This window comes from Myodes glareolus, chromosome 19, assembly GCF_982192425.1.
Source record: "Myodes glareolus chromosome 19, mMyoGla1.1, whole genome shotgun sequence".
Taxonomy (NCBI): Eukaryota; Metazoa; Chordata; class Mammalia; order Rodentia; family Cricetidae; genus Myodes; species Myodes glareolus.
This window is the reverse complement of record NC_142044.1, coordinates 4,296,257-4,316,724: the sequence shown is the minus strand read 5'-3', so window position 1 is coordinate 4,316,724 and position 20,468 is coordinate 4,296,257. Positions and strand designations below refer to the sequence as shown.

The 20,468-nt window shown below is 46.1% G+C and overlaps 1 protein-coding gene across 5 annotated transcripts in view; it reads left to right on the top strand.

The window, feature by feature from the left end:
* Positions 1–20,468, top strand: part of Ncald (neurocalcin delta) — a 366,044-nt gene that overhangs the window by 114,018 nt on the left and 231,558 nt on the right. For all 5 annotated transcript variants that reach the window (XM_085679093.2, XM_085679094.2, XM_048457105.3 and 2 more), the window contains one exon: positions 3,306–3,362. The gene's annotated coding sequence lies outside the window, so the exon portion shown is untranslated. The remainder of the gene's footprint in view (positions 1–3,305; positions 3,363–20,468) is intronic.

The following is a 20,468-nucleotide window of genomic DNA, read 5'->3' as shown; positions in this document are numbered from 1 at the left end:
ATTAAAGGCAAGCACCACCTGATTTCTACGGCAACCGGTGTGGTCACTGGAATAAAAGGTGTGTGTCACCACTGCCTGGTGTAAGGCTGACCAGTGGGGCTGCTTTGTTCTCTGAACGTCAAGCAAGCTGTGTTTATTAAACACAAGTGAAGTGCGGGTTCCTATGTCAGTGGGCGGCAATCGCGCAACTCCGCTTCTGTGGCCTCTTGCGCTCCCTCAACGTCAGTTGCTCACCATGCTCCTTCTTCAAAGGACACCCATTCCCTTTGCCACTGTTAGCTCTGTGGCCAGAGTCCTCCCCCTGGCCTGAGCGCTAGAGCTAATGTCTAGGCAGCTTGTCTGCCCAGTGTTCCCTTGCTCCTGCTACCAACAGGCTTCCTGGGCCATTGCAGGTATCAGGTCTCTCGTTAAAAGCTCTCCTCCAGTCCACAGTGGACAGAATAAAATCCTCGGTCTATAATCTCCGTAAGTTTCTTTTTGCAAAGACTGTGGGCAAGACCCAGTGCAAGGTGCTGTAGGAAGGGCAAACAGGCCACCTTGCTGGTCCTACACTGTGTCCTTGATTAGCTTGTGATTTCCTGCATGGCAGCCAGGGCTGTTAACTATAAATGTGTCAGGCCAATCAGGTCTCCAGTCACATTCTTTATTAGATATTTCCAGTTTGTATCGCTCTGTAAGGTGTACAGGTTGGAGAGCCACGGACAGAGTCGTCCCCAGGTTGCCGATGAGGCCTCTGATATTTCAAAAAACTATGGTTCTTTTTACAATTTGCATGTTATATAAAATTCTTCTTACTCCAATCTTAATTCAAGGTACAGTTTCCTGCATAACTGCCTAATACCCAGCACTGTATCAAACCCTTGGAATTTTTACAGCATGTTAAGGCCCACCAAGAAAGACAGTGGGGAACACACCACCAAAGATCAAGCTGGCTTTATTATTGCGCTGCTGCAAGAGAGGACACATGTCCCGGAATGCCGTGGAGTCAGGAAGAACACGGGCAGTGTCGAGGCTGCAGACGGGCCAGAATCCGCGAGTGAGGAAGTTTCTCGGACAATCAGAGGTCTCATCTTTAGAATACAGACCTGTGCAGAGCTGTGGTCGGGTTTTATTGCCATCCTACTGAGAGCCAGTGGGGCTGAATGGACTGGTGTTATGTGTCTGGACTTAGTTTGTCTTGCACATCAAGGTCTGTGTTATGAATCATGGTTTTACAAGTTGTGGCTTTTACTTAAATCCCAGGTCCCTTTCACATGCTGGTTATAAGTTGAATTTGCTTTACTATAAAAGTAGAAGAAATAGCGGCGCAGGTCTCTCCCGGGAATTCCTGGTTTAGGCTATCATAATTTGGCATGTGGCGTAATAGAGTTAAGAAAAAAGGTTTTTCCCTTGTTCTTAGTTTTTAGCATGCTGTCTTTGTTGTTTTGTTTTTCTTGCATTATTTTTTGGAGACAGAGTCATAGTTAGCTCAGGCTGGCTTTGAGTTGCTGTATAGCTGAGGTTGGCCTTGGACTCTTGGTTCCTTCTGCTTCCACCTCCCAAGGACCAAATTACAGGTGTGTGCCACCATATCTGACGATGCATATCATTTTGTTGAAATTCTATGTTATATAAGGTTTATATACATTATACACTAAGCAGATTACATACATTTTTTATTTAATTCCAACAATAGGGAGTAGGTGGTATTTTTCTGACTCTTAAAGTAAAGAAACTGAGATGCAAATCGGTTGACTAAGCATTCCTGGTCACCCTGCCAAGACACAAGGTCCTTGGATTGTATCAGACACACATTTATACGGTGCTCTCCTAACGCTTTTCCTAATCTGAAAAATAAACCTTGGAAGTAGCCATTACCATAAAGGGAACTGAGACCTAGGAATGTGAGGTAGCTCCCCTGGGGTCACTGAGCTGGTGACCCACGGCAGAGGAGGCTCTAGAATCGGGCAATGAGGCCTCTGAGCAGCTTCCCTGCTTCTCTTTAGCCCTGTCCTGTGGAGTCTGGACTCCACATCTGTCTTCTTAACCACTGAACAGCTTCAGGCCGGAAAAGATTCATGGACGTAGCTGGGGGTTGGCAGATAAATGGGATTATTTCTGTTTGGATCCTGGAAACCAGGCTCTGACATTCCACTGGGAGCAGGGGGCCTTGAGTAGCCCTGGGAACCAGAGCAGAGCAGTCAAGAAACAATAAGGTTCTGAAATACAGAAGATGGAGGAACAGTAGGTGGTGACCAATGGAGCTGGAGACAGGAATGGAAGCCAGACTGGGGACTTCATTCTTCATGTGTGACCAAAAGGATGCACTTCTCAATACCACACTTGGCTCCAAATGAGCATGCAGGAGGGGCCGGCAAGGATATTCGCGCTGAAGGCAATTCCAGAGATGTTCTGAGCATGCGTGAGACAAAGGAAGCTTTAGGGAAGAAATGTTGTTTCAAGACAGTCCTGAAGCAATCACTTTAAAGAGTCAGTCCTGAGTCTGTAAGAACCTCCTTTGTGTCTGGAGTGCTGAGGGGTGATCTGTGGTTAGTGTTCGCATCGATCTTATAAGGTAGATGCTATGCATGCCCTAATTATATAAATGAGAAAACACGCTCAGAGGACTCAAGGGATTTGAGTAATTGACCCAATGGTCAGTGGTAGAGCCAAGGCTTCCAACCGGTCTGATTCTCCCATTGTTGTTTTGCCTCAAGAAGTTTGTGACCTCTGGCTTAGAAGATGCAAAATACCTCAAATCTCACAGCCTCCTGAGGAGGATGGGGTAGCAGCAGGACTAAGAGGGGAGGGTTTCAGAACTGGTTTATCCCTTCCCAAGTTCGGGGCCAGAACCATCTTTCTCTGCTTGCTTCCCTCCATGGAACTTGCTCATTTAAAACAGTCGTTTCAGCAAGGAATATCACTCCTAAGTAATGCTCCCAAGGCTGCAGGCTGAGGTCCTGGTCCCTGCTGGTTGACGGGGCTCTTCCTAGGGACACTGGTTCTTTATCCAATTAGCAGTTACCTTCGTGTGCTCTCCTTTCTGTCACTAACCAGCTCCCTTATTTAACTAACAGCAGGGGATGTGTCCTTGGAAGTGCAGTCACACAAAGGTTTTTGCTAATTGGGAGCTAGTGATAACTTGGCTAATTTAGGAGTGTGGCATTCCCAATCCTTGCTGCAGCAGAGGAACAGTATCCTGTATTCTTGAAACGAAGGGATTGTTTTTTTGTGGGTTTTTTTATTCCCTGTAAAATCCACTTAAAAAGTCTCTTACTTTATTGATCTAAAATGAATTTTCCCACTGTCCCTGTTGTCAACCACAGGTAGAGCATCTAGCAAGAGCCTGGGCAGAAGAGTGAAGTCATCTTGGAGGGTCCTTGGTAAGTTACTAACTCTTCTGCACCTAACTTCAACTATTTCTTTGAGTGTGTGTGTGTGTGTGCACGTGCGTGCGCGTGCATGCATGCATACATGCTCACACACACACACATAGAATGTGGAGAACAGGTAAATTTCAGGTGGTGTTCCTCAGGAGTCATCCACCTTGTGCTTTTGGGGCACAGTCTCTGGTAGGAATCTGGGAGCCGCAGTTAGGTTATGTTGACTTGGCAGCCTGCCGCTGGAATTCTTCTGTCCCCAACTCCCCAGCACTGGGATTACAAACGTGAACCACACTCAGCTTTCACACACATGGGGACTGAACTCAGGTTCCCGTGTTGGCGTGCGGGTGTTTTACCAACACAGCTCTCTCCCCAGCCTCAGTTCTTCCAGTCTCTCGTGGTGGTCAGAAGACATGACCTCATGGGGCATCTCGATGATTAGACTAGAAAGTCTTTGGAAATCCCTTGGCAGACACACCCCTCAGCATGTAGTGAGAACTCAGCACACGATAGCGCACTAAATACCAAGGAAAATGGCTGTTGCATCGTAGGCTTGGGTACAGGTTGTGTGCTACCTAGCTGCCAAGATAGGCATGGTAGAAATGCCACCCTGGGGTCACACATGTAGTGAGCCTTCCCCAGAACTGCCTGAGTGTCTTCTGGGTATCAGTTCTTTTTACTCTCACTCCCGTCCATTTTTACCCTTGCTGGTGACCTAGACACAGATGTTAATATCCATGCTCCTGTTTATCTGCCTGTTCAGCTTGATATGTGAGCCATTCATGCTATTATGACATGGATCAGTCCAGGTGACCTCTTTTCTGTCTGTCACAAAAGCCAGGGACAATCTCGATGGTCTTGTCTTGTTTCGGTTGTTGATATATCATATATTGGTTGCCTTTATGTATTTTAGTATTTCCTAGGCTACATTTCCATGTTCAACATTTGTGAATAATGCACATAATTTTAGCTTTAAAGATTACATTCATTTGGTGTGCACTTGCGTGCGGGCATGCATGTTTACATATGTGCTGCATATGTTCTGGGGATTGAACTTAATTCAGCAGGCTTGGCGTCAAGTGTCTTTATCTAATAAACTATTTTGACAGCTCCAAATTCTAGCTTTCCAATAATTTTAATAAGGGAAATTCATGATTTCACTTGACCTTGAAAAACAATTACACTTCTACTTAAGAGAACTTAACTGAATATGATCAGGGCAAGAAGAGAAAAAGGGAGACATGGAAAGGCAGGAAGGGGCGTTAAGAACAAGCCTGGTGGTCATGTCTGCCTGTCCATCTGGCTCCAGCAAAGGACGGTCCCTGGCCACACTCAACTGCTCAGCTGGCTCAGTTCTTAGTGGTTTTCATTATGTTGGTATAATGCCATGTGGGGCTTTAATAAGTACTTTATATGTCATGGGACTCAGAAGCCTGCTCCTTTAGCAAGTTCTTATCCATCCAGTCCAGCACCTGAATGGAAACTCAGAGCAGTGCTGAAACCGCTGACCAGCAGTGCGGCAAGTCCCTGTGAGACATGTTGTTGGTGAGTTTTTAGTCAGACTGACCTTTTTAAGAGACCTCCTCTGTGTTGGATGGTGTGAATTGGTCCTGGGCTTCCCAGAGCTCCTGCCTCAGCCAGAGAGAGCCTGTGCAAATCCCTGCAGGTGCATTCCCTTCTCCTGTTTGCCCGCTGCCTGGGTTGGGTCTGTCTCTCCACTCAGCCAGGCCCTCTGCAGTGCTGTGGTACTGATCTCCATGGCCATGCTTCCTGAAGGTCTTGTCTTGCTTACTCCTCTCTGTTAGCACCAGAAACTTGTGCCTGTCTGGACCCTTGGCCCTCCCAGACTTCCTCGGCTCCCCCTGAGAAGGGGACTCAGACTAACGCATGTTGCACAGATAGCTGAAGTCCTGTCTATTCCAGAATTAGCTCTTGTTTTCCTGAAACTTTATTCAGAGAATTTCAAGGCCAGTGTTTTTGTATTGGTGGGCTTGCCTTTAGGATAGGTTAAGCCTGGCTTTTCCTCTCAAGCCCAGTACTATGTGATGTGAAAGGGCTCGTAATTGTGAGTAGACTGGGAACGCCTCTGTGAGAGGTGAAGGGTGCACCGTGATGTGATGCTTGTCTGTGACAGGGCTGTCAACACACAGCTCCTCCAGCTTGCTGTACTAGGTTAGGTCAGGGTTCAGGAGAACTCGAAGAGATAGGTATTTTACATAAAAACAGGATGCTAGCCATTCCATGCCCTTCAAGATGACTCATCTTGCCCTTGCCCTTCTCAGAAACCATCAAGCGCATCTTCCTTTCTGCCTAAGCTCCAAATCAAGTTATTTTCTCCCACTGCCATGCAAGGAGCTGAATCAAAGCCAAGCTAGATGGCAGGAAGAAACGCTTGTCATTAAGAGAGAGAGAATCAAAAGCCAAGATTAGCATTTGTCTGGGGTGGGCGGCCATGGGATGCTGGTGTGTCTCCTGTCTGTCCTGTTTTTCACTGTGTTATCTGATGAGATGGTTGCTGTCAGCTCTGCTGGGAAATGTTGTCTGCCCCAGTGCCATGGTGTCTAAGAGACTATGGGTTAGAAACAAGAATGTTGAGGACTGGGGAGGTTACTCAGTTAATAAAGTATTTTTCAAGAAAACAAGAGGTCTTGAGTTTGATTCTCATAACCCACTTAAAAAACCAGAGATGGCTGTAGCTTCTGTTGTCACCAAGGTCACGGATGCCCCCAGGTCTGGACTGTCACCTGAGACCCTGTTGTTGTCTGAGGGCCATTCTATCTTCAGGGCTGAGCTGCTGCTAAGGGCCATGTCTGGGTCTGTGTTCCTACTGTAACTAGGGTCTGTGTTACCACAGCAGGTCATGGGAATCATGTGTGTTGAGGTCCAAGGGCCGTGCTGAGCAGGCCCCACTCCTCACTGGCCCAGGAATAGCTGGCCCTGCTCCTCACTGAACACTGCAGCAGGAGAATTGCCTCCCCACATACACACTTATGTACACACGCATGCACACAATATACACATACATGCACACACATGATGCACACATTCACATGCATATACACACATGCACACTCTGACGCATAGACACACTTGTGCATGCACACACACATGCATATATATGTATACACACATAAAATATATATAAAGAGAATCTCAACAGGGCCTAAATCTCCATTTGTTTCTCACCTCTTTTCTTTGAAGCTGACCTAGAAAGCTGCCCCCTCCCTGGGTCAGCTGTGTTCTCTTTGTTTGCCAGAGTTTTCTCAAAGCCTTTGCCAGGAACAAACTATTCTGTGCACTTTGTAAGTCAGGGCTGTGACATGATTGGTACCCATGACAGGGTCTGGCAGATGATTGGTGCTCCCTTGCCAAGTGAACGAGTGACAGGTGAAAGGAGTTAAGATCCTCCGCTTCTCGCTTTTTCTTGCAAGTTCCTTATATTCAAAGCCAGGACTAGCTGTGCAGGGCTCAGGGGCTCAGCAAAGCTTTGTGCCCGGCTGCCTCCTGCTGTTCCAGGTGTGCCCGGCTGGCATTTAAAGGAATGTGTTGTGAAAGGTTTTGTTAGCCCTCTCAATCTGATTGTCTGAAAGTATGGGACTTAAAAAGCTTCAAAACCAGAGGAATACGTGCAAATAGCTTTTTAAATTCTTCCTGCGCTAGAACCCGGGAGAACAAAAGGGTCTGGGCCACATCTTTCTAACCTGGGTGGGCAACTGCTCCTGTTATAACTCTGGGTTCACGAGGGTGAGATGGGCACAGTCATTTAGTCTGAGGAAGAGGAAAGGTTTCGGGAGCAAGGAGACGAACGCGACTTAGCCAGAAAAGCATCCACAATGAGGCTATCGTCCAGGATTTCCTTAAGTGATATCTTTATCAATTCGCTGAGAATTTCATACAAGGTACTTTGATCCAAGTCAACCCCCATTGACCTTCTCCCCCTAACTCCTAGAGTTAACCCCACTATCCTACCCCCCAACTTTGTATCCTTTTCTTGTTTAAACAAATAACCCCTAGACTCTAATTTGGGCTGCCCATAGACTGCTGGGTGTGGGACCATCCACTGAACATGGGCTGCTTACTGGAAACCACATCCTTGAAGAAAACTGACTTCCTCTGCTCCAGAACCCATCAACTGTCCATAACTGGGGTAAGGCTGGGGTAAGGCTGGGGGTGGGCTACTAAGCCCTTCTCACTCCACACCCGATACTGACTGACTTGACCTTGTGTAGGAACCCACAGCTGCCAAGGTCATGACTGCTGTGGTCCTGTCATGTACGGGGGCAGCTCCCATCTAGGCCTCCCCAACCTCTGGCTCTTATGTCTTCCCATCCCCCTGTTCTTAGGTGGTTCCTGACTCTTGGGGAGAGGGAGCACCCCCCGTGGCTGAGCATTCCTCTGACATTAGCTCTTAACTCAGACCAGTTATGAATCTCTGAGCTAAGCACCATTCACCGAACAAATGAGATCTGAGAACTGCACCAATAAAGATAGAAATTTGAGGGCAGTTTCTACTCCGTGCGTTTAGCAGAACAATAGTCATAGATTGACTCCCGGGGCCTGTGAGCTCCCTAATCGTGGACTCTTGACCAGATTTGCAGTGCCTTGTATGTATTTCCTTTTATAAAGTGTAGGCCCATGATTTTAATCATTGATTTGTGCATTTGGGGGATGGGGATGGGCAAGCCACAGTGTCTGTGTGGAGGAGCACAACTTTTGGTAGTTCATTTTAATCTTTCCGCCACGTGGGTCACACTAAGGTCATCAGGCTTGGCATCAAGGTGCCCTAACCTGCTATGCCGTCCTGATGGCCCTAGCCTAAGATAGAGCAATGACTTTTTTTTCTGACTCCTTGAAACAATGTGGAGAGTTCTAGAATGAACATTAGTATCCTGGGTTGTTACAAGGTAGCATTATATTCATAACATTTCTTCAAGTTATAACATTATTTTGTTAAACAAAGTCATACCATTCTGTTAAATCAACAGGCTATAATTTGGGTTGGTTGTTTCCATTTTTTTTAATATTATGAACCATGCTTCTGTGAGCATCTCGCATGCTCTAAGTTTCTTGCTTTGCCTTTAAATGAATGAATGCTACATTAAAGAGGGAAGACATTTCCATGCCTCTGGATAAATACTTTTCAAAGGGCTGGGATGAATCACCTAGGGAACATTTAGTTCCTTTTGAAGGGTTCTGTGCCCTGTTCAATGATGTTTACCACTGCACGGCCATCTGTTCATATCATTAATCTGAAACCATATCCTCCAAATTATATTCTCTTTGTCACTTTGCCATGCTGCCCACACAAAAAAAGCTGGGTTCCCATCAGGGTCTCAGTACAGCATCACATACAATAAATGCCCAACTATCCAGACCAAGGAGAAAGCACCAATATTGGTTATAGATAGCAAAGAAATGGAAGTCCTCCAAAGAACATCTCTTCCCCTCAATCAAGCCATGCTGGAATTTCTCCCGTTCATATGCTATCTTATTACTCCATGGCTTTGCTGGCTGGAACCTCCCCTGGGGAAGAGAGTTTGCTCACACTCAGATTTCACATAGTGAGAAAAAGAAACGTAGTGGTTTGAATGAAATGCACCCCAATAGGTCTTGGGCTTGAGCATCTGGTCCTATTGGGGAGGCTTAGGAGGCCTTGCTGGAGGAAGTGTATCACTGGAGAGTAGGCTTTGATGTTTCAAAAGCCATGTGCTGTGTTCAATGTACTCTAGCTTGGAGTTTGTAGTTCGAGATATGAGCTCTCAGTCCTTGGTACTGCCGCATCTCAGTCTGTTGCTACAATTCCTTACCATGATGGACTCTTATTGCTCTGGAACCCTGTTGTCTGAGTTTTCTGTCCCTCCTGGGTCCACAGTCATTAAGTCCCAAAGAAATGCACAGAGGTCTACATTAATTATAAACTGATTGGCCCATTAGCTCAGGCTTCTTATTAACTCCTATAACTTATATTAGCCAATTATTCTTGTCTATGCTAGCCACATGGCTAGGTACCTTATTCAGCGAGGCAGTCACATCTTGCTTTTTCTGTGGTGGAGTCACAACTGCAGAAAGAGCTTCCTTCTTCCCAGAATACTCCTGTTCTCATTGACCTGCCTCTATTTCCTGTCTGGTTGTCCCACCTATACTTCCTACCTGGCTACTGGCCAATCAGAGTTTATTTAAAATATAATTGACAGAATACAGACCATTGTCCCACACTAGAACCCTGAACCCCAAATAAAGCCGGTCTTCTGTATGTTGCCTTGGTCATGGTACTTTATCACAGCAACAGAACAGTAACTAATGCAAACTCCAAGCTGAGTTGATGAACAAGGGTATGCCTTCCTTAACTAACAGTAACTAACCAACTAACTAAATAGTAATTAATACAAACTCCAAGCTGAGCTGATGAACAAAGGTATGCCTTTCTTAACTAACTAACTGTAACTAACCAACTAACTAAACAGTAGCTAATACAAACTCCAAGCTGAGCTGATGAATAAGGGTATGCCTTTCTTAAAAGGAGTAGAGGGGATGCTGCTAGTCACGCTACAACATGTTAGTCTCAGTCACAGGTAACCATAGCAGCAACACATTCAGTCTGTTCGCTAAAGGACAGATACCATTCTACACTCTTTATCATTTCTGTCACCCAAACCCCAACTATCTGGTTAAACTAACATCATCATGCCCTTGCTCTAGATGGAGACACTGACTTTGAAACATTCTAAGAAACTTTAATGTCATACAGTGAGGGGCAGAGACTGTCTGACTCTAATGTCTAGGTTTTAAATTATTGTACCCTGCAGTTTCTATGTACAGTCAGCCCTAGGCATCCAGAGGAATTAGTTCTAGGACCTCCTTCAGATATCAAAATCCCCAAGAGCTCAAGCTTCTTATACAAGACGGTGTGTTTCCCTCCAACTGTGCATATCCTTCTGAATACGTAAAACCTCTCTGGGTTACTGCACACCTAATGCAATGTGGATGATTGCTATACTGTTTGAGGAACAACGAAAAGGGAGAAGGTCTCTGCACACTCACTAGAGACGCAGTTTCAATCTCTGGCTGAGAAGGTGTAGAAACTACATCTGTGGAACACCCCCCCCCTTTAGCCACCCCCCCATGCACACAGACACACATGTGTTACATTCACATTCCATGCATATAACCATTTCATATTTCTCTTCTTTTTTGTCAAAATAGAACTTGAAAACCGTACGGAGTTCCCATTTCTTATGAGTTTCTTTTTTTAATGAAAACGCTGTTTAGGGGGCTTTTCCGATGCTGCCTGTGCTAGCCTACCAGTGAGATCTTGATCTGTGCTGTGCTGTTGCTTTCAATACTTCTTCTTATGAGGAAATTTGATGAAGTCTGTGGGAGGGGCGTCTTAGAACCTGGGCTGTATATCTAGTGGAAAAGGACTTGGTGGGATGCTGACAAGGTGCCCAAGAAAAGGCAATTTCTTGAGTAAATGTGTGCATCCTGCTTGGGTTCTCTGAATCTAACGCACTGGCTTCCATCTTTGTACTGCTCCTCGGTCTGGTTCTTGTTTTTCAGTGGAGAAGACAATGTATGATGCACCACTCAGATAAAGATCCCTCTTCCTGTGCAAAACTTGCTTGTGAGTAAGATATAGGGACACATTTTTTTTTCTCAGTCAGAAAATTAAACATATTTTGTGTCTTTTTTGTTTAGTTTTTGCTTGAGAAGAAAATGTCTGGCAAGGTGACTACTGACCGTAAAAACTAATGTTTGGGGCGTCACTCAGTACTCTAAAATGCTGCTAAATTCTGTTTTTCAGTGAGGGGCTTTGACTGAGGCAAGCCACAGTCACCTGATTTTCTACAGGGAAAGAATATTGGGGTAGAATTTTCTACAGGGAAAGAATGTCAGTATGGGGGCCTGAGATCAAGGCCATTCATTTCTCTTGATAACCAGCTGCTAAGGCTCACGACTGGGCCTCCTGTGTTTTGCTGTCTTTATCTCTGAAAGGGAGGTTTATACTAAATGATTTTTATGCCTTTCTGTGCACAGTTAACACAGGTAATGATCAGTGCTGGGAACTGTTGAGATCTATTCCATGATGATAACATCTCTGTGGGTCTCCCGGCATATCTAACAGGACATCAGGATCCACCCTCAGGCATCTGGAGTGACTCTCCCCTATGCCTCATGCCCCTTCAAAGTGTCTACTTCTGGCTCAAAACTTCCAATTACAGAATCCGTCTTCAAGGTTAGACAGTTGTTAAAATAAAAATACCCCCCTGAAGTCTCTTTGTGAGAATGTGCCACAATTATTTAGCTGATTTAATACAGCAGCAATCATTTAGCATAAAATAGATTGCCCATACTGAGCTGGGCTGTTGGTGAGTTTGGAGGGGAAGGAAGGAGGAGAAAGGCCCTAGGATGTGGCTCTGTCCTTCAAGGACCTGTAACAATCGTCCCTGCATGAGTCTGCTGGGTTGGCTATTGTCTCAGTTTATTTACATGGAGGATGGAATTGCTGTCAGTCACAGCAGCCAAGGTTTAGTTTCTGCTTTGTGTTTTTAAAAATCACACTCAGGCTTAAACAGAAATTTGTGAGGATTCCCGATGAACGGATGAAGGGAACTGGGCAAGGAAGGGCTTGCGGTGTGGCCTGACTCAAAACTTAGAGGCGGGAGCGAGGCAGTTTGGAAATGGCAGGCGAGACGGAAGCACGGTGCTGCAGAAGATGAGCAAGAAAACCAGACTTGTTCAGGCAGCGGAAGGGAGGCCTTTCAGGAGCTTCATAAGCTAGGCCTGTGCAAAATCATTCTGAGAGGTGCAAGCCAGGAAGGCTGCGGAGCCTCGGCCTCCACCCTTTGAATGCTAATGAAAGGGTGCTTTCAGAATTTGACCTCATGGTGTTTCTAGGGATAAATACTGAGTACAAATACTCTTGCCAGCAAAAATAAACAGCTTGGGAAGAAGGAAATGTCCCAGGGATCCTAAAAGATGGGTAGGGCTTGGGACGCCCATCAAGTCTGTTCTCCATTCCCGGTGACCTTATCTTTATCTCCTTTCCACTTTGATTTTTCTAGCTTTTAAAATTGATAGTGTCTCAAGTGGTAGGAGGTTGCAGTTATTTGGGGGGGGTTATATTTATATTCCCCATGCTTTTAAAAGTATAAAAGTTATGAAATCTGCCTCGTTGCACATTTCCTGGGTAAGGACCCATCTAACAATACCACATTGCCCTTGGCTATTGCTACATAGCTAACTTGCACAAGCAGCCCTTATGTGTCTTTGCCATCTCTAATCTAAGCTGTCCCAATGGGAGGGCTCATCTCTGTTCCACACAACTTCATCTGAAAGCCATAAGATCTACTTCCTAGATGGCAAGTCTGTCCTGGCTGTGAGCGGAGTGTTTGAAGGTCAGGGTTAGAAGCCAAAGGTCATGGGAACTTTGGTTCCTCTCTGCGTGGACTTGCCCACAGTTTCTTGGCTTCCATACCGTTTGTCTGCTCTTACAAAAGTGAAAAGAGAATGAGGTGGGGAGAGAGAGAGAGAGAGAGAGAGAGAGAGAGAGAGAGAGAGAGAGAGAATGAATGAATGTGTTCTATAGCTCTAAACACTAAACTAACTAAGTCAGTTAGTTAACACCACAGTTCCTACCACATACATTTATTTGTTTGTTTGTTTGTTTATTTATTTATTTATTTTTGGACTTAAGTCCCTAAAGGCATCTACATTCAAAAGAAGGGAAATTCAGTTTTTACCACAGATGGAAGAAATGACGTAGAAGTTGTCAACATGTTTAAAATAAAAAACCTAAATGTCCGCAAGATTACTTTCTCTTCCCTCTTTAAGTGCACCTTTGAATATCCCCAGACTCGCCCATAGGATGTGGGCTCAGCAAGGCAAGGGCAAGAGAACTCAGTTTACCTAGAGCAGATGGACCCCGAGCTGCCCGCCTGGCACTTCTGACCTGTAGAGAAGTCGGAGTCTCTGTCACATGGCCCCCACTAGACTTTGTCTCTGATGCTTGATTAGTGTCTTGAATCATTTTTGAGGGACTTTAAATAACAAGGTAAGGCAGAGCTGGCATATGCTCTGAGAATGGCCTTCCTGGTTGAAGCTGGGATTAACTGACAGCAAAGGATTAAGGAGAATACAGGATAATCTTTTTAGGGAAATTTTAGCACCTCGATAGAGTAGACAGTCCGTTGGTGGGCCCTTGAATACAGCATGCTCTAAGGTCCCTGCTGCTGAGTCTGACTTTTGTCATGGCTCACTAAGAGGGCTGGCATCCAGGACATGTCCCAGCCTCCCAGTGACACAGGACCCTGAGTCCCAGATATAATAGTGGCAGGAATAGGTTCCCTGTGTAGAGATGTGCCAAAAAGCCATGGCCAATCATGAAATATCATTCTTTGGGTCCAAGCGCAGAACTGTTTTATTTTCAGCATTTCCTACCCAGGTTCTTAAGGAAGCCTAACAAGTGAGGTTGTACAATGCTCTCTTCGAATGGGTTCTGCCTTGCTAAAACCCTGCTCAATGACTTCTGGCTTGTCTCTAATTTAAAACACAGGGGCAGAGGGTGTTAGTAGCATCTGTCAAGCCTTTTCCACAGGTGGAAAGAACAACCCTCAGTATTTGCTGATTGTTCAGGTTTCGGAGAGTTGTTTTGAGTCATTTGGAAATAGTAGGGCACTTCCTGTGCTCACTCCCCTCTGTCACTTAAAAGCATACACATCTATTCCATCTCCTTTAGGACAGGATCCTTTTACTCTTTACAGTTTTTAATCACTTGTTCTGTACTCGATACTCTTTAACCCAATGGCATAAATTGCTTTGATGAGCTTTATTAAATCTACTTATGTCATTAAACCATAGTCTGGAAGATGTCTACCTATAAACCATGGCTCCTAATACAACCAGTTGATTTCTTTCCTCTTTCCCTGGTCCTTCAGGGTATGTGGTTTTTAGAAATGTCAGGTAGAAGCGTCTACGAGGCATGCTAGACAAAATAACATTGCAGTCTTCTGCAGGGAAGAGAAACACACTCAACCAATAATTCACATTTAAGCCTTGTTTGGGAAGGTGTTTCTCTGACTCGGGGAATCCAGAGAATAACCACTATGACTGAAGCCACACTAGGCTGTTAGGGAAAAGGGAGCATGGGGCAGTGGCTGTTCCTTCAGCAGAATGACGTGTGCGCCTCCCGGGAAGATTACCAGAAGAGCTCTTCTTTCGGATCAACTGTAGAGCTCCTTCATGGCAAATACTAACCATGACCCTCAGAGACGACAAGGAGGCTGTCACGGCATTCCATAGCATTCAGGCTTCTTGGGTATGGAGAAGACAGGAGATGGTTAGAGAAGGATCCGGAGGGACCAGTGAAAGCTGTCTGTCTTCGTGGATAAGCACGCTGAGTTAGCTGTTCACAGATGTCAGGCTCGCCAGAATAAGTTTCCTTCCAACAGGATAAGGGTGAGCATTCAGAGTGCACAAAATTCGTCAGGGAGCTTGAGGCTTTGTATTTATGGCATAGTTCAGCCATGGCACAGGGAAAATAGCAGAGAAGGGGCTGGAGAGGTGGGCCTGCAGTTAAGAGCATGCACTGCTCTTTTTGAGGACCTGAGTTCGGTTCCCAGCACCCACACTGGGCAGATCATCACTGCCTACTCTCTTTGGGCCTCTGTGGACATTGTATCTGCATGCGCACACCTCCTCTCTGCCAAGAGCCATACACACAATTTAAAATAAACAATAAATCTTAAAAACAAAATGAGGAGCATGGGAAAGCTAAGATATTCAGAATTTTTCCTGATGAAAGACTTTTAGTTCTTTTAAAACCTTGGCAAAATCATTGAGATGGCCCTGGGGGTGGGCACACCCACCAGTTAAAAGCTTCTGTACATCACTGCCTAGGAGAGGAAGGGCGGGGCTCTAGAGGTGGGTGAACTTTTGTGGTATATGCTCAGAATTCGGTCTGTTTCAAGAGTTTGTTTTTCTGGTAGAATCTGGCCCCCCGTGGGTGCAGAATGGTCTATTCTATGGCTTCTTTCTTCCCTGAAAATGGAAATGCCTCCATCAGGTTCACTTCGTAGGTTCACATGGGCTGTCTCTGGGTGTGGAAGGGAGAACTTGCTTCTAGTGGTCCTCTTACAGTTTCTGACACGTGTTAACACGTGAGGTCACAGAGCCCAGGCTCCCTGGAAATGGCATGTAGAACTATGATAGGAATTTTCAAGACTACCACCTTTGTAAGAAGCCCAAATGCTCACACAGTGGCTTTCAGCACACAAAGAAGGTCGGAGGTATCTGCCGTGTGATGTTCTGCTGTCCTGGAACACCAAAAGCAGCTGGTATGTGGCAGACCGGGTACCTATTCCAAAGAGTGTCTTAAGGCAGATCAAACGGCTTTGGCTTTGGTGTGTGGGATGAAGTGGACTCCTGAAATAAAGTAAATAAAATAAATGTGAACTTAACACTAACACTGAGAAATTGCCTACATCAAGGGCAGTGCTTAGAACAAGGAACCCCCTTGTAAATGGGTTCTCGTCCATACGGGAGCCTTGCTCGCTATGTACGGCCAATTGTGTTTCTCCCGCATGGAAAAGTTCCCTGTGGTCTTTTCATTTGAAAGTTGTGTTGACCTGTGACAGGCTTCGAACTCGAGTACTCACAAAGGAAGCCTCTTGGTGGGAGGATAAGCGAGTTGTGTTAATTGTCCTTGTTTGATTCAGCCATGAGAGAAATTAATCCCCTTTTAAGCTGCTGGGTTTGGGATGACATTCTGTGGCCCAGCCACAGCTTTTGTTCTGGGATGGGTTATAAAATGTTTTTAATTAAAAAGTTTTCATCTTGCCCTCGTCTCTAAAAATACACTGAGGAAGAATACTATTTTAATTGGAAGAAATATTTAGCCCAATAAAACTGAAATACAAGTGCATGTAATCAGGAAACAAAATAACCAGGACCAGAAATCTTTAAGAGCCCAGGGGGTTCTTGTGTCTGTGTGCACAGAAATTTATGGCAAAGCCTGCAGCTTTGCGGAGCAGACACCGAGGGATTCTGCTAGTGAATGAACAAGTTGGCTTTTTCCCTGCTTGTGAGGTTGGTTTGAGAGACCTGACGTCAGTACCCTTGAGGGACCTGTGTGGTGCCAGAGGTAGACCAGGAGGAGTGGCTGTGGCCTGGAAGACAGCAGTCGGGAATGTCCTCCTGTAGCAAGCATGAGACTGGAGCCTGAGCCCCAGAACCCAGGTGTGGTAGGGAGGGCTGGAGTCATAGCATTGGAGAGGGGAGGTGCGGGACCCTGGGACCAGTCTCACTTGATGGGTGAGTTCCGGGCCAATGAGAAAGAGAGGCAGGGCCTGAGGAATGATGGACGTCTGAGACTGTCCTCTGATTTCCACATCCATATACGTATAAATTCATCCTCTCTCTCTCTCTCTCTCTCTCTCTCTCTCTCTCTCTCTCTCTCTCTCTCTCTCTCTCCCTCCCTCCCTCCCTGTCTCTCTCCCTCCCTCCCTCCCTCTCTCTCTCTGAGATTGAGATACAAGAATTAAATGATTGTTCAGATAAAACAAAGCCATGTAAATGATACAGGTGCTATGTAGTTCCCTGAAAACTGTGTGTGTGTGTGTGTGTGTGTGTGTGTGTGTGTGTGTGTGTGAGAGAGAGAGAGAGAGAGAGAGAGAGAGAGAGAGAGAGAGAGAGTGAGTTTTTAAGGGTTGAATGTAGCACAGGTTGACTTAGAAGGCCTTTAGCACTGCAGTGTGAAAGCGTGTGATAACAAGCTTCAGATGGACTGGGCCGGCCACCGTCCCTCACTCGGGCCGGCTTGAGTACCGCCCAGCGCTCACGATCTTAGAGGTGATCTCCTCTGTATTTTGCACAGTGAGACTCAGCAGGAGTCTCTGCATTTGTTCTGCAAGGGAAATCTGCACCAGGCCTTCCACGTGCCAGGGCCCACGGTATCTGCAGTGGCTGAAGCTTTGTTTCCTACGATGTCTGCGGTCCATCGCATCTGGAGAGCTTCCCGTCCCTGTCACTTCTCACTCTCTGCATCTCCAGATCCAGCTTTCTCATGGATCTGAGCCCAGCCCTACTGAAAACCTTTGGCAGCTCCCATGTCCAGAGAGTAAAGACCTGACTGGCCGCCATGACATAGTTCTCCAGTGGGAACCAAAATATTTGCATCTGCACTGGCTCACTATAAAGTGCCACCTGTGCCGGAAGCCAAGCGCAGCTATGACCCGGCAGCTGATGCACCTCCTGCCTTAGCTCCTGGTTAGGCTCAGTCGAGGTACCTGTGAGGACCTGGAATCTTTTCTTTTTGTTTCTTGCTTGGAGGTGGACCCAGTGCCCAAGAGCTCCCTTGTCCTGTCACCATGGAGAACTGTCCGGCCTCCCTCTAGCTTTTGCCATCATCTCTGTGTTTCTCTCTCTTCAGCTGCCGAACCTCTGGCCAGAACAACAAAGGTCCCTACCTTGAATGAGGTTCAGAGGCACACACAGTGAGTTTCTCATTTCCAGCGCCCTGGAAACAATGCAGGATTCTGCAGCAGTTAGGTTGGCTGGGGAACCAGGCTGGCTTCCAGGAGACAGGTGACCGTAGGCAGCCGAGTCCCCTCAACTGCACCGACAGACTCTCTTTCCCTTCATTTGCTGTCTCCACTCAGTTGTGTACGGTCTGGGCTGCTACAGTCTAACCTGGCCACACTTCTCCCAGCATCCTGAAAAGCAGCTTGTATCGACTCCGAAAGAATAGCTTGTAGTCTTTGTCCTGATGGAGAAAGCCCAGAGTGGCTTCTTGCTTTCCTTCTGGGCCATTTTTTTTTATGCTGGTAGCATGGTTTCTCTGTGGAGCCCATATCCTTTCTGATAGCTTCTGTGTTTGGTTGCTAGTGTGACGTAGGCCCCCTGTTTTCATCTTCTGCGCCATTTAATTATTGCTTGACATTCCTCTTTCTTTAAAAAGAATTGTGTGCTGGTGGATCTGAGTGTGCACGCTGTGGGTGTGGAGGCCAGAAGCTGACAGAGGGTTTATCCCTCTATTTCTCTTCACCTTATTTTTCATGGCAGGGTCTCTCACTGATGCCCGGACTTACTGATGGGCTATACTGACTGGCCAGAGAGTCTGGGAGATCCACCTCTGTCAGGCTCCTCTCAGGGATGGAGTTACAAAGGTGTCCAATAGCAGCTGACTTTTATATGGGTGAGGGAAATTGAACTTCAGTCCTCATGTTTGCAAAGCAAGTACCGTACCCACTGAGCCCTCTGCCAAGACCCATTTCTTGGCATGTCTCATTCATTTGCTGGTCTGCTGCATGTTGAAGGGGAGTGCAAACACTGCCTTTGTTCATTTGTCTCCAGCACTGGGCATCTGGTAGAGGTGCAGAGAGGCAGAAGGAGCCTGATTCATTAGTAACTCATTCTGGTATCATACTAATCTGGTATGAGGTGCATTGGTTCCTCTGCACATTTTTTGGAGTGGGGTGGCCTTGGAACCTCATCAAGTTTTAACAAGTTGAAAATTTTCCCGTTGAGAGCTGCTGGAAATGTCACCCCTCCCGCCCCGGTTCCTTACTTCACCCTGGTGTTGCTCACGGTCACGGGTGTCTTCTGCCCACCCTTGCTCTTGGAATCTTCTGGAATGAAAAGCTGCCTTGATGTTGCCCTTCCCAAGGGTTGTGTTCTCCTAGCCTATGTGTGGCCTGGCTGATTGGTCTCCAGCTTGTGACAAATGGCTGCCCTTCCTCGTCATGTCTCCTTTATTTCCTGAAAAACGGAACTGCTTCTGCATCTCTTGGGTGGGGGCAGATCATTCCAGACAGGGTTTTAGTGTCTCGGAATTATACGTTCCTACAACCATGGTAGGCTGGCCTGTAGTGTCAGCACTTGGGAGACAGGCAGGCAGATGCTGTGTGCTTTTTCTTTTTTCCTTTTTCATTCCTTTCTTTGGCTTTTTGAGGGGCCCACCACCCAGCTCCCAAATCACACACATGGAGACCTATTCTTAATTATGAATGCCTGGCCTTAGCTTGGCTTTTTTCTTGCCAGCTTGTCTTAAATAAACACCTTTACCTTTCCCTCTGGGCTTCTTTCTTTCTTCTGTGTATCTTACTTTCCTTCTTACTCCATGACTGGCCCCTGACATCCTCCTCTCCTTGTTCTCTTGCTCCTCCCAGATTTCTCCTCCTATTTATCCTCTCTGCCTGCCAGTCCCGCCTACCCTTGCTCCTGCTTCACTATTGGCCGTTCATCTCTTTATTAGGACCATTAGGTGTTTTAGGCAGGCACAGTAACACAGCTTCACAGAGTTAAACACATGCAGCATAAACAAAAGTCACACACCTGAAAATAATAATCCTAACAGGCGGATCTCTGTGAGTTCTAGGCCAGCCTGATCGACAGAGTGAGTTTCAGGACAGCCAGAGGTACACAGTGAGCCCCTGTCTCAAAAAACAAACACAATTATGTTTTATTTATTTATCTATTTATTTTGATAAGCACACTACTTTCTTTAAGATCCTTTCTCCCCACTCCTTCCTCCCCACTCTTTCCTCCTGCTTCTCCTTTGCTTTTTCAGCATCCGCTTGTTGAGCACATTCTGCCTTCCTTGATCCATGCTCAAAGCTGGAGGCAGGATGGCAAATCGGACTTGTGGGATGCTGCCCTCTCAGGGCACAGCCGTGAGTGATCGCTAGAAATGTCCACCCATAGCCTTCACCAGCACCTCACCCGTCACAATGCAGGCTCCAACAGAAAGGTTTGGCTGCATTTTGACAGTGGTCACCAAGGTTTAGAGACAGACCTGGGATGGCTTGGCATATATTATACCTGTTCTCTATGTGGGGACCTCAGTCAGAAACTTAATCTCTTAAGTCAGTGGTTTTCAACCTTTCTAACTCTGCATCCCTTTAATACAGTTCCTCATGTTTTATGGTGGTGACCCCAACCATAAAATTATTTTCCTTGCTACTTGATAGCTATAATTTCTACCGTTATGAATCATAATACAAATATTTTGGGGGATAGAAATTTGCCAGAGGGGTTGCAACACACAGGTTGAGAATCTCTGCCTTATGGCTTCAGGTTTCTCATCCATAAAAATGGGGAGACTAATAGCAT